This window comes from Camelus ferus, chromosome 5 (genome assembly GCF_009834535.1).
Source record: "Camelus ferus isolate YT-003-E chromosome 5, BCGSAC_Cfer_1.0, whole genome shotgun sequence".
NCBI classification, from domain to species: Eukaryota; Metazoa; Chordata; class Mammalia; order Artiodactyla; family Camelidae; genus Camelus; species Camelus ferus.
In genome coordinates this window covers 78614650-78627095 of record NC_045700.1, presented here as the reverse complement: position 1 = coordinate 78627095, position 12446 = coordinate 78614650, and the positions used below count along the sequence as shown (strand labels likewise).

General features: G+C 43.2%; 1 protein-coding gene across 2 annotated transcripts in view; it reads left to right on the top strand.

Moving 5' to 3' along the window:
• MREG (melanoregulin) overlaps nt 1-12446 on the top strand; it is a 54483-nt gene that overhangs the window by 19405 nt on the left and 22632 nt on the right. The window lies entirely within an intron of this gene.

Sequence of the window (12446 nt, the reverse complement as noted above, 5' to 3'; positions counted from 1 at the left end):
ACAGAACTGAGCAGAAAATACAGAGAGTTTGCACATAGCCCTCCCCACCCACACATACACACTCCCCTACCCTCAACATCCCTCATCAGTGTGGCATGTTTGGTACAATCAATGAACCAACATGGACACATTATTATCAACCAAAGTGCGTAGTTTACATTAATGGACTCTTAATCAAAGTTATTGATATGGAAACACTAGAATATTGAAAAGGAGATGACATCATAAGTTAAGGGAAAACAGCAAAAGGGATCATGTTTTATTTTTTCCTTTATTTCAAAGGCAGTGTCAGAGTACCATATAGAACACAACATAGTGTAACACTGGGGGTATCATTTTCCGAATAATACAGCATAGGTTTTCTGACTGTCTGTGTTCATCCATTAGTTCTGAATAGATACCTATAGACTTCATGTTTTACCTTGTATCTTATAGTAATTGAGAAGAATAGAGACATTTTAAAACCCTAAGTAGAAGAAAAACATCAGTGTGTGTGTGTTTGTGTGTGTGTGTGGAGGGAGTGTTTATGGGGGGGAGTCATCTGTTTCTTACCTAGTTTTCTTTATTTTTTCCTAATTAATTGCTAAGTATTTTTTTCCCAGAAAAACATGCTTTAGCAGGTGATAACTTTTAGAAGTACCATGTGTCTTGGTCCTTTTATTCTGGTGTGACTTGGATGCCTTTAGAGGGTAACAGGATGGGCACAGAGGCGGGGGTCACAGTTGCCTCTGGTTCTTGAGGCCTGGGGGCAGGATGGGCTGGAGAGGCCTGCAGCGGCTCTGGTGAGGTTCCTTTCTTGGGTGTGGAGGGCTGATGAGAACGGCTTCTGCTAGATATCCATCATGGGGCTTAACTCAGAGGCATAGCATCCTGCTAGTGGCCATGCACTGCACTGCCCTGGGCTTCCCCTGTCCCCAGAGCCATCCCCTCCTCCACTGCTAGCATGTAGAGGACATTATAATGGCTGCCCATGCCAGGAACAGCCGTCCTGAGCGTGTGGACAGGAATGCGTGCACAGACTTGCTTTCCCTTTCCTGGGAAGAGCTAATCCTCACCCTGCTCTATTGGGCTGACTGGTTAGGGTTTCTGCTGGTGAGAATGGAACTAATCCTTCTCGTTTCTTCCTTTGCTTTCCCACTCTGCCCAGAGCTGTAGCAGCAGTAGGGAGATGATGTATATAGTACACTGTTCTCTCTCCCCAGGGCCTCACGCAAAACGTGAAAGGGGCTCGAAGGGTGTTTGGACTGAGCCTGGCAGCTCTCCCTGGGGGAGCTCCTGCCTCTCTGCCCTGTTCGTATTTACTGTTGAGAAGTCAGTAGAGGCGGCAGCAGGAGCTGCAAAAGCACTGTGAGTAAGCACAGCTTCCCAGGCGGCCCGTTGTCTCGCTTCTGTGCTGCTCTTGGACAGAAGGGCCTTCCAGAAGGCTTCGTCTTCCCCTTGCCCGAGAAATGAGGTCAGGCTCAACTCTAGGGGAAGTCGGCAACCAAAACGGGCCGTCAAGTCAGTAACATGAGGGTGCGGTGATGATGGTCATATGTGAAGTGATTTGAAACATCTCTGTTCATGGCGCTTCCTTTTTTTTTAGGTGAAAAAAATATATATAGACACACATACACAAGGTGTATATAAAATATGCAATATATTTTAAGGTGTGTGTGTGTGTATATATGTATGTGTGTGTATATATATATATATATAATGGATATATACATGTGGTTTGAAAAAGCTTCTTGTATTTTCTTCCAAACATTTGAAATGCATATAAAAACATATATGCTTATATGAATATATCTATTCATTTCTCCCACAGATTGGATCATACATTACATACTGTTCTGCACTTTGCTTTTTTTTTCACCTAATACTATATTTTGGACCTATTTCCATTTCTGCTTGCTTAGATTTACCTTTCTGTTTCCGGGGTCTCTCTGGTACTCTCTTGCATGGATTTACCATCATTTATTCAGCCAGTCCCTATTGATACTTAAATCGATTCAGGTTTTTTGCTGTTTGGCGCAGAAGCAAGCTGCAGTGGATATCCATTTATACTTGTAAGACCCTCCGTTATTTTTCCAGAGTTGCTGGATCGAAGAGAATGCGTGTATCTAAAATGCTGGAATTGTCACAGTGCTTCCTTCTTGGAGGAACCTGGGGAAAACACTTCAGGGTGCAAAACAGACGAGCCTTGGAAGTTCAGACTGAGTTTAAGGGGAGCAGCTGCTAAGCTCCAGTTTACCATGCTGACAGTGTGGATCTGGGAGTGCAGAATGTTTGATTTTTCAGAGAAGCTAAAAATCCAACTTTACATTATAAAATGTCCAGATTTTTAAATGATAGCTCACGTTAAAAAAATGTGTCAGCTAAACAAAATGTGTTTGTGGGCTCCTGATATATAAGGAACATTTACAATAAGGACTAATACTATTTAATATTATTGTCATTTTGTTTAACATAATTGAAAGATGAACTCACCATTGATTGAGAAGGTAGAGGTGGGAAGCTGGTGGGAGGTGTTTTAAGTTTGAACAAGTTCCCTATTTATTCTTATTGCTTATTTTCTTTTTCATGTAGGATAAAAATGGTACAAATTTTAGTCAAATGAAGGATTTTAGTTTTGAAAGAAAAACAAATTTCACCTACCAAGGAACAAGGCACCCCAGATATTTGTGCATGATACAATTTGGAAGTTCAAGCAAAGCATCAAGGAAAACTGAACGTTATGTTTTTCCTTGAGTAGCAACAATATGAAAGGCCTAGAAACGTCCATACTTGGAATTCTCTGAAAAATGAAAAATAATTTCAGAATGGTGGGCGCACTGCCTGCATCCCTTGCTGAATCTGGAGCTGGTGGAGGAAGGGCTGCAAATAGAGTTAAGGCTAAATTTGCCCTTGTTGCCACAGATTGGGAAAAAATCAGAAAAGAAAATACATAGGAGAGCAAATAATGAGGCGAGCCATGAACTTAAATTTACTTGCAGTGTCAGAAAATAAAAAAGTAACATTTAATTCTGATACAGCCTACTTTCATTTACACAAGTTTTCAAAAGCTTGAAGACTGTCAGAACTGATGCATTCAGACCTCCAAGTAGTGGAAAAAATGTTCTTGTCTCTGATTTTGTAAAATCCATTAAGTGTAGCTCAGAAATAGTGAACAACCTCAAAATCATGTCACTAAATCATTATCCTTGTGTTCATTCTCATTAACCTAGTTGTATTTCGTATGTCCTCTGTGTTCTAAAGAGCTTAATAATGGTTAATGCAATATCATTGCACCTTACTTACTTACTTTGTATAAATAATTCTAATCATATAATATCCAAGATATTAATAATAATGAAAGCAGTGCCAGGCATTGTTCAGCCACTTGACATATATTAAGTCCTTTACACAACAGCTATGCGGTGGGGGCCATTATTACCTCTGCTTGAAGCAACTTGTCCAAGGCTACACAGTTGAAAGTATGGAGCCAGGATGTGAATCTGGGCTTTGTGATTCCAGAGACATAATATGTAATGAGCACCGTGATTGAAATTGTGAGAGAGGAATAGGTATTGTCTATGGTTCCATGTAGATTTCAAAACGCACGAACAGAATCTATCGAAAGCCTATTTCTGTGACTTTTTGAAACCAATGATGTGAAAGACATTGATGTGAGATGAGAACTATGTTTGATTTGGGGTCGTGACCGCAGTTCAGGAAGTGGTCCAGGTCATAATACACCTTTCCCAGTTTATGCATTTCCACTGTGAGTATAGCTGGTTAAGACTCCTCTCCAGGGCTTTGGTTTTATTAGTTACAGGATGTTTCGTCTTGTTTCTCTCCATCCTTTGTCTCTTTGTTTAGTGTTCTCTGACTTATGTTTTTAGGTGCCTCTTCTGATGGCTCAGTAATAGTTCTTTTCGAAGTCTGTGCCTGGCTTCAACATTTTCACTCTGCTAAAAAAGGCTTTTACATTTTTGATTAAGAAAGTAAGTGCTGGGAGGAGGGTATAGGTTAGTGGTAGAGCACATGCTTAGCATGCATGAGGTCCTGGGTTCAATCCCCAGCACCTCCACTTAAAAATAAATGAATAAATAAAAATAAACCTAATTGCCTCCCCCCCCCAAAATAAAAACTAAAATAAAAAATAAAAAATAAATAAAATAAATTAAAAAATAAAAATAAAAATACTTAAAAAAAGAAAAAGTAGATGCTAAAAATCAAATCATCCTCATAAACACTTTTAAGTACTGTTTTGGTTCAGAATAGGTGATGTTTATTTGGCATAATTGGTGATAGAAATTCTAGGCTTACTTTTAAAACTATTAAGAAATTGCATGCTCAGAAACATCTGTCATTCTGATGACGAGCACCTGCCTCCCTGTCACTGAGCAGGGCAGCATTTATGCACCGCAGTGTCCATGTGAATGCCAGATGCTCGTGAAGCTCAGCAATCCCTAGAAAACTGCCCTCTGCTGAACCTTGGGGAACGGCTAAATGTTACTATTTTTTGAAACTATAGAGGCAAAAACATAAAATCTTCCTTGTTTACGATTTGTTTGCCCTTCCTGCATGTCAGGACTCCCTGCCAATGGTGTGTGGCCAAGCATTGTAAACAGTCCTATAACATGTTTGAAATAGCAACAGGTGTTCCCAGGGGTTTGTTAGCAGTGCCTGAATTATACACTTAGTCTGTCATATCCCTGGTGCTAAAAGAAAGGACAAAACCAAGTTGACTGAAATGTTGGGTCAGAGGATGTGAGGAAGTGGGAGAGAGGGTTGAATTGATCATGTACCAGACACATCACACTGAAGCACTTGGAGACAGGATTTTCTGTTTCGGCTCAGCGCTGCTCCATCTCTGCAGGCGCTGGACAAGCCCCGCTCTGGTCTGGCCCTCTGACACCTCTACGAGTGGGTGCACACTGGCTGCTGTTGGAGATAGGGCTGCAAGTTTTACACCAAGCACCAAGGAGCAGAATAACAGTGGAAAATGGAAGCAATTCTCTAGATAATTCTGGGCTTCTCAAAAGCCTTTTTGTTTGGGCTCCAGATGATCCAGATTGTTGAATGCAACCATTCTTTATTTTACTTTGCTACTGACTGTTTGGGTTAGAGAGGGAGAGAATAAAAACGCTTCTTAGGACCTAAGAATCAAGCCATCTCATCCTCTGGGTTCTTGGTAATAATATTTGGACTGAGGATTTTACTGGGTGCTGAGCAGTAGCATATTGCTGAATGCATCTGCTCCAGGCAAAAGCTGAAGCCCCGCAGTAACCCTGTGAAGGAGGCATTTTGACACGTAAGATCAGAGACTTTCAGTCATCTGTCCAAGGTGTTGGAGGAAACGAGTGGGAGAATTGAAATCGCAGTTCAGTCTGTATGACCTGAAAACCTGTGTGACCAGAAACCCTGCCCCCATCTCTCTACTGAGCTTATAAAGAGCCTTATGGAATCTTTTTGGTCAAAGTTACCAAATGGATGTGGACTTTCTGTTGAGTAGACTCTCTGGTCTGTGATTTTTCAACCATTCCTCACCCCACACCAACTGAATCCCAGAGCAAACCACTTTGGTGTTTGTTTAGTATCAACCTGTGCTGGGCACTGCATCGTACTGTCGCTGCTTTGAGCATTTTTAACACCTCGGGCACCATTTTGGATACAAAAATCTATCGGATTTACACCAGAAGACATTGTCTCTCTGTGATGTTCTTTTCTATTCCTTGCCCACCCCAGAGTTTTTAAAAAATATCTAAGCATGTTGGATATTAGCATTAAGGTAATCAGTGTTTCTAAGTAGGTAGCATGTCAGAGCTCTGTGTAAGCCAACAGAGTTGGGACAGGAAATATCAGAAAACCAATAATTACTGGAAAATCATTAGATATTCAGGAGGATGTGAGGTGGTGAAAAGCATGCGTTTGGAATTAGCTGGGGATGAGAGTCATACCTCTGCTATGTCCTAAGATGACACTGAATAGTTATTTAACCCTGGGGTGATGACACTGTTTATTGTCCAGTTTGGGACACAAGTCACAAGGTCTTAACTAAGAGGAAAGGGGTGGTGTTAATAAAAAGTATGCCAGGCCAAAGATATAAATGGGGGTTGCCCCAGACAAGCTGGGGTATATGAACTCCTGTTTTAAAAATTGTGGTAAAATATATTTGCCTTTTTAACTATATTTGAGTGTTATTAGTTCAGTGGCATTAAGTACGTTCACATTGTTGGGCAGCCTTCACCACCATCCATCTTCAGGACTTCTCATCTCCCCAGACTAAACTCCATCTCCATTAAACAATAACTCCCTACTACCCCTTCCCCGCCAGCCGCTGGAAACCACCTTCCTACTTTCTGTCTCTATGAATTAGAGTCCTTTATGTACTTCATGTTAATGGAATCATACAATATTTGTCTTTTTGTGACTGGCTCACTGCGCTTAGCCTAATGTCCTTAAGGTTCATCCATGTTGTAGCTTGTGTTAGAATTTCCTTCCTTTTTAAAGCTGAAGAGTATTCTATTATATGTATAAACTACATTTTGTTTATTCATTCATCTGTCAGCGGGCACTTGGGTTGCTTCCAACCTTTGGCTAATGTGAGTTATGCTGCTGTGAACATGGATGTACAAATAAATATTTGTTTGGGTCCCTGATTTAAATTCTTTTGGGTATATGCCCAAAAGTGGAATTACTGGATTGTAGGGTAATTCTCTGTTTAAGTTTTTGAGGAACCACCATACTGTCTCCCACAGTGGCTGTACGATTTTACATTCCCAACAGCAAAGTGCAAGAGTTCTAATTTACCCACATCCTCACCAACACTTGTTGTTAAGATCACCTTTCTTAACCTCCATGCTGATCAGGAAAAGAGCTGATGACTTCAAGTTGATCAGTTTTCACATCCACGCAGAGTAGATAAGAGTTGAAACTGTAAGCCAGTCCCTCCCACTGTGTGTCAGCAGCAACCGGAAGAGGCTGATGTCTGGTAGAATCTCCCTTTGAGCTGCTTGTCCATGGAAGGGAAATGGAGAGGACAGAAAACTAGGGGGAGACTTTTGTACCTGAACTCCATTCTGTTTTCCAAATACTAAAATGCAATGGCCACGCCCTGTTTCTTTGCCCATTCTTTAGATTTTGTCCTCATTGGCCGCCTTCCCCTGGAGCCCCAGAAAGGTAGGAGATAATTCACCCAGGGAACACGTAGGGGTCAGTGACATAGAGAAGATGGACAATGCGTTGGGGGCCTCCAGGAAGATGCAGTGCCTGTGGGAGAAGGGTGGGGAGCTGGCCACCTCCCCCCACATCCAGAACTTCACTGTTGCTGTAATAGATCGCTTCAGCTCTGGGCTTCCTGAGTTACTGTGCTGGTGATGGGGCACATTTCTGGAAGGTAGACCACGCACGTGTTTATCGGCAAGCAGGTGTGGGATAATTCACTGATAGGACTTGTATCTCTCCATTCTTTTTTTTTTACAACTTGCATACACCAGTTGAGCCTGAGAAGAAATGGAAACCATGAAGTTGCCTGGAGAGTTGTATTTTTTTTTAAACTTATAGTTGACTGCTTATAAATTCGAAACACCAGGGATTAATACCAAGTGAAGCCTCCAGTAACCTACGTCAGAGCTGGCTTTGGTTTTCCATAGAGCAAATGAGATCGTCAGAGATGCCTGCCTGTCGTGGAGTCAGGGTGCCTCCTGCACGCGTTACCTGGGCTTTCACGGCAGCCTTTGGATGCAGATGAGCTATTTATTAAAAAGAGAGTGAGAGAGAGACCCAAAGAGGTTTTCGCTTCTTGATCGTGTCCAGAAATGGGCTTTGGACTCAGGGTTCGATGCCCTTCACTCTGGGGTGGAGAAGGAAAGCTACAAAGTTCTGAGCATTTAGGGCAGAATGATTTTCCTTGTTCTTTATTTTAAACGTGAGCAGGAATGATCATGTGGTAAAATCAGCTTATAGGCCTAGAACTTTATAGAAAAAAAAGTAAGACACTTTCCAACCTATTTCCCTCTTCAGGAAACACTAATGTGCAATTGATTTTTCACAGGTGACCTGTGCTATTTCATGTATAGGATTTGTTTCACCGAAAGTTCAGATTCTGCCTGATGTGTCTGTTTATTGGTTAATTTTATTTAAAATGATGTGTCACATTAAATTAAGCAAGCTGGATTGGAAATGAGTGTTGTCGGTTCTTTGTACCCACCAAAGTCTAATATTTCTTAGTCTTGATGTTTATTTTGTGTCAATAATAGAGAAAATTCTTTTCTGTTCTTCCCAGAGTCCTGCCTGTCAACTCAATATGAGGGCTAACTGGTTGATCTTGGCATTAAGTTAGAATGTCTGGTTTCATCAAAGTGAGGACCCACTTCCAGTTTCACAGCTATTCTTAGGTCTAACGTGACGGGCGTGTACATGAGGGAGGCTGGTGGGTTGTTCACGCAAAGCTCACAGGCTTGTGATACCGTGGGTGTGTCACTTCCACTGCAGATTTGGAAATCAGCTTTCAGGTCTCTGAACCTGATTTTCTCAGGGCACAGAGAGCTATTTGAATTTTGGGAGCATATTAGTCAGAGAAACAGAACCAGCAGGGTGAGTGTGTATCTGTATCTCTGCATCTCTCCATCTCTGTACCTATGCCTGTATCTATTTCTCTAACTATCTTATCTCATCCTATCTCTAGCCTGTCTGTTTATCTATCAGTCTGTCTGTCTATCTGTCTTTTTTTTTAAGGAATTGGCTCACAACATTGTGGAAGTTTGGTGAATCCAGAATCTGATGGGTGAGGCCAGCAGGTTGGAGACTTAGGGAATAGCTGCAGTTCAAGTTCAAAGGCAGACTTCCTTCTTGTAGAGGAGAGGTCCATCTTTGTTTTATTAAAGCCTTCAAGTGATCTACTCCACATTGTAGGGAGTAATGGGCTTTACTTGGAGTGTAGGCATTTAAATATTAATCTCATCCACAAAACAAACTTCCTAGAGATATCCAGAATAATGTTTGACCAAGTATCTGGGCTCTGCGGTCCAGCCAAGTTGACACATAAAATTAACCATCATAGGGGATTTTACTAAGACTAACCAAATTCACAAGAGACTTTCATATAAACCCAAATGCGTGTACCATTTGGGCCATAACTTGACTGGTTTGTCCAGCCTCTCCCCTATAAAATGAAATATGTAAGGGAAACTAGCGACCAGACTGGACGGTGACTGGGTGACTGGGGAAAAGGGATCAGGTAACAGTGGCAGCTGACATCTACGGAGCACTTACTGTGTGCCCGGTACCACGCCGAGTGCTTTCTGTGCACAGCGTTCGTTGTGTTGTCCTCCAGATGTGACAGCTGGTGCTTTCATCTCCCGTATAAAGTTATTCCTGTTATTTGGTTAGGACACTCTGCCTCTGATGGTGGTAGATAGAGGTTCCCGAACATCACCCCCAGGTGAACAGTAGCCTCAGGAACTGGACACAGGCAGGGATTTGGGAGGCACACAGCAGAATATGGAATCAAGGGGAAAGCAGGATAATGTAATACTAGATGAATCTGTGACTGAGAACAAGGCTCAACGTGAAGAGGCCAGGCAGATACCCACGCAGAGCCGGCAGATTTGTGATGGAAGGGCAGGTCTGTAGGCGGTGCAGTCCACGTGAAACACACAGATTATTGCAAATAGGATGTAGAGCACGGCCAAGGCTCAGCCCGTTTTCCCCCGTGGAACCTCTTGACTCTTTTCCCAGTCGAATAATGACGTCATCTCTGTTGCTGCACTTCTCCGATTGAAGGCACGTTCATTTTCTTGATATATTATTTAATGTATAAAGCTGGACTAAGGGCATAGAAACCATTGAACTTTGAGGACTCTTTGCCCAGACACGCTGTGGCAGCATTCAGTCAAGTTCTACATTTTCCTCTTGGCTGAGACACAAGAGAGCCCGCAGGCAGTGGTTGTCCCGGAATGGTGTCCCTTGGGATCAAAATAGCTCCTTTGCTTCCTCATCAGCCATTTTTGGCCTCATTCACCGTTTTGAGATTCTTTTTAAGGTGGAGTAGCCTAAATACTGAATCTAAATTCCATCAGCTCAGCCTCACCCAGCAGTTCTGCGGGTGACCGTCCATCCTGCGGCTCTTCTCACGGCGTTAAACAAAGATATGTGTTCTTGTTTTAGGAAGTAAAAATCTGGAAATAAAAACATTTGCAGAAAGAACTGGTTGAAAAAATGAGGTAGGATTTATAGGTACAGACTTGGAAAGATAGAGGCATTGGGTGAAGGGGTATGTATGATGTTTTGTTGTCCCGTTTGTGTAAAAAGATACCCCATTTGTATGAAAGCATATGTATGCTAATACCTAGCGATAACATGCCTGGAAGGTTACCCATGAACTTTTTATAGCCTTTGTGACCTCTGGGGAATAGAGATGGGGGGAAGGAAGGAGAGTTTTACTTTCTTATTTCTTTCCTATTTTTTATTTTTTAATGGAGGTACTAGGGATTGAACCCAGGACTTCGTGCACGGTGCATACTAAGCATGCGCTCAACCCCCCAACCCCCGCCCCACTTTCTTTTAATTTTATGGCCTTCTGTACTGTTGAAAAGTATTTTAGACCATATGCGTGTATTGCTTCATATACATATACTTTGTATAAAATAATTATTTCACAGCATGCTTTGTGGTGGCTGCTTCCCTGAGTCTTTCTAAACTGCCTTGTTTTACTGTGGGTGTGTTGGAGAAAGAGGAAGGGGTGGGATGAGGAAGGGAGGGGAGAGAGAGGGAGAGAGGTGGGGCGGAGGGGAGGGAGAGAGTGAGAGTCTATAAGGAGCTGGTGGAGGGGAGCTGGGGCAAGCTTTGATTCTGCCAGAATGGACTGAGGTAGAATGTGCCTGAAGCAGTCAGTTGGTATTTATCTTTTCAACATTCTAAGATTCATCTGATAAATCAGGCTCTGTCTCTGGAGCTCGCCTCCCTTCCAACTGCCAGTGAATTCACATGGTAATTAGCAGAGCTGTGTTGGCCGGCTTCTCCCCCGTCCCTCACCCTCTCCACCACCCCTGCCCCCGCCCCTTCCTTTGATTTCTCTTGCTCATCTTAGAATAACTGAAAATGGCTCTTAATTGCACAGAGCCCTGAGAGCCCTGGATCCTGGTACACTGGGACTTCAGGATGCGAACGTGCTCAACTGGGAGATCTCGGAAGGCTTCCAGGAGTACCCCAGAAGAACAGCTTTCTGCTTTAGGTTGGATGCACGGGGGAAATGACCGCACTTGCCGGGTTCTGATGGGGGCCCAGATCAGTGGCTTCACAGACTTAAAAATCCCCAAAGTGTTCTGGAAGGAGACTGTATTTTTCTTGACATGAAACCACTTTTCCATTTGGGTGCTCAGTCCCTGGGTACCTGTTGTCACATAATCATTGCGCATGACCATGCCGTTTACCACGCTGGAGGGAGCCATGCCCTTTGATGGTTTTGCAATAGAAGTGGCAGGTCACGTGGCTTATGAATACAAACTGGGTCCACCCTCTTAAAAGAAGTGTGCTGTTTAATTACAAATTAGGTGAGATACAGTCACACCCAGGCTGGCTTACCACGTCCATTGTTGTTATTAAATAACTTGGAGCCCTTTTAAGTGGACCTGAGTCAAAATTCACCTCGTTCCTCTTTCCATCAGTGAAGCTTGCAGTAGGAGGCCACACGCAGGTGGGAACCTAGAACCAGAAGACCCACATGCTTCTGCTGCTTAATCAGGCCCAGATGTGGGGCAGGTCATCGGGGAGGAGCAGGGCAGGAGGAAGAGCTTTGCAGAACCACCAGGATACTTTTTGTTTCCTTGTGCAGCCAAGTGCACTTCAGTCTGCTGACGCTGACTTTTTAGTCTTACTTTTTTGCCAGCCTTGGTGAGTTAACCAGAAAGTTTTGAAACCAGGTACAAAGACAGAGATAAATGCCCTGTGCAGTTGAGTTTGTTGTTAAACACAGGACATGCTTTAGGGATGGGAGCTTTTATCCATTGGTCCCTGTCTCTTTGCCAACAGTCACTTCTTAAAGTGTGGGGAGCTCTGAGGACATACTCTTAAGCCATTATCCATCTGCCTCTCCAGGCAGAAGTCTACAGGGCAGAGATGATGTGTCAGGATGCAGTGGACTGTTCGGAGTAGGACTGAGCTACCTAGGGATGTATCTGTGACCAGCACAGTGGGCAGCCTTCACGTGCAGAACCCTTCTCCCCGCCTTTCTGGGGCCCCTGTTGACTTCTGGAGGGCCCTTCCAGGATTCTTCTCATGGTACCTTCTGGCTGTGCCCCCTTTGTTGGCCCCTCACTAAGCTCCCCCCTCCACCTCCCAAGTATCCCATCACTAACATTTTTTTCTCCCATCTTTCCACCCAATTAAATGTCCATCTACTCTGTGTAGGCTCAGCTCAACTGGAAGTTGAAAAGAAGCAGGTGTTAGGTCAGAACCAGAGGAATTCAGTGAAGAGT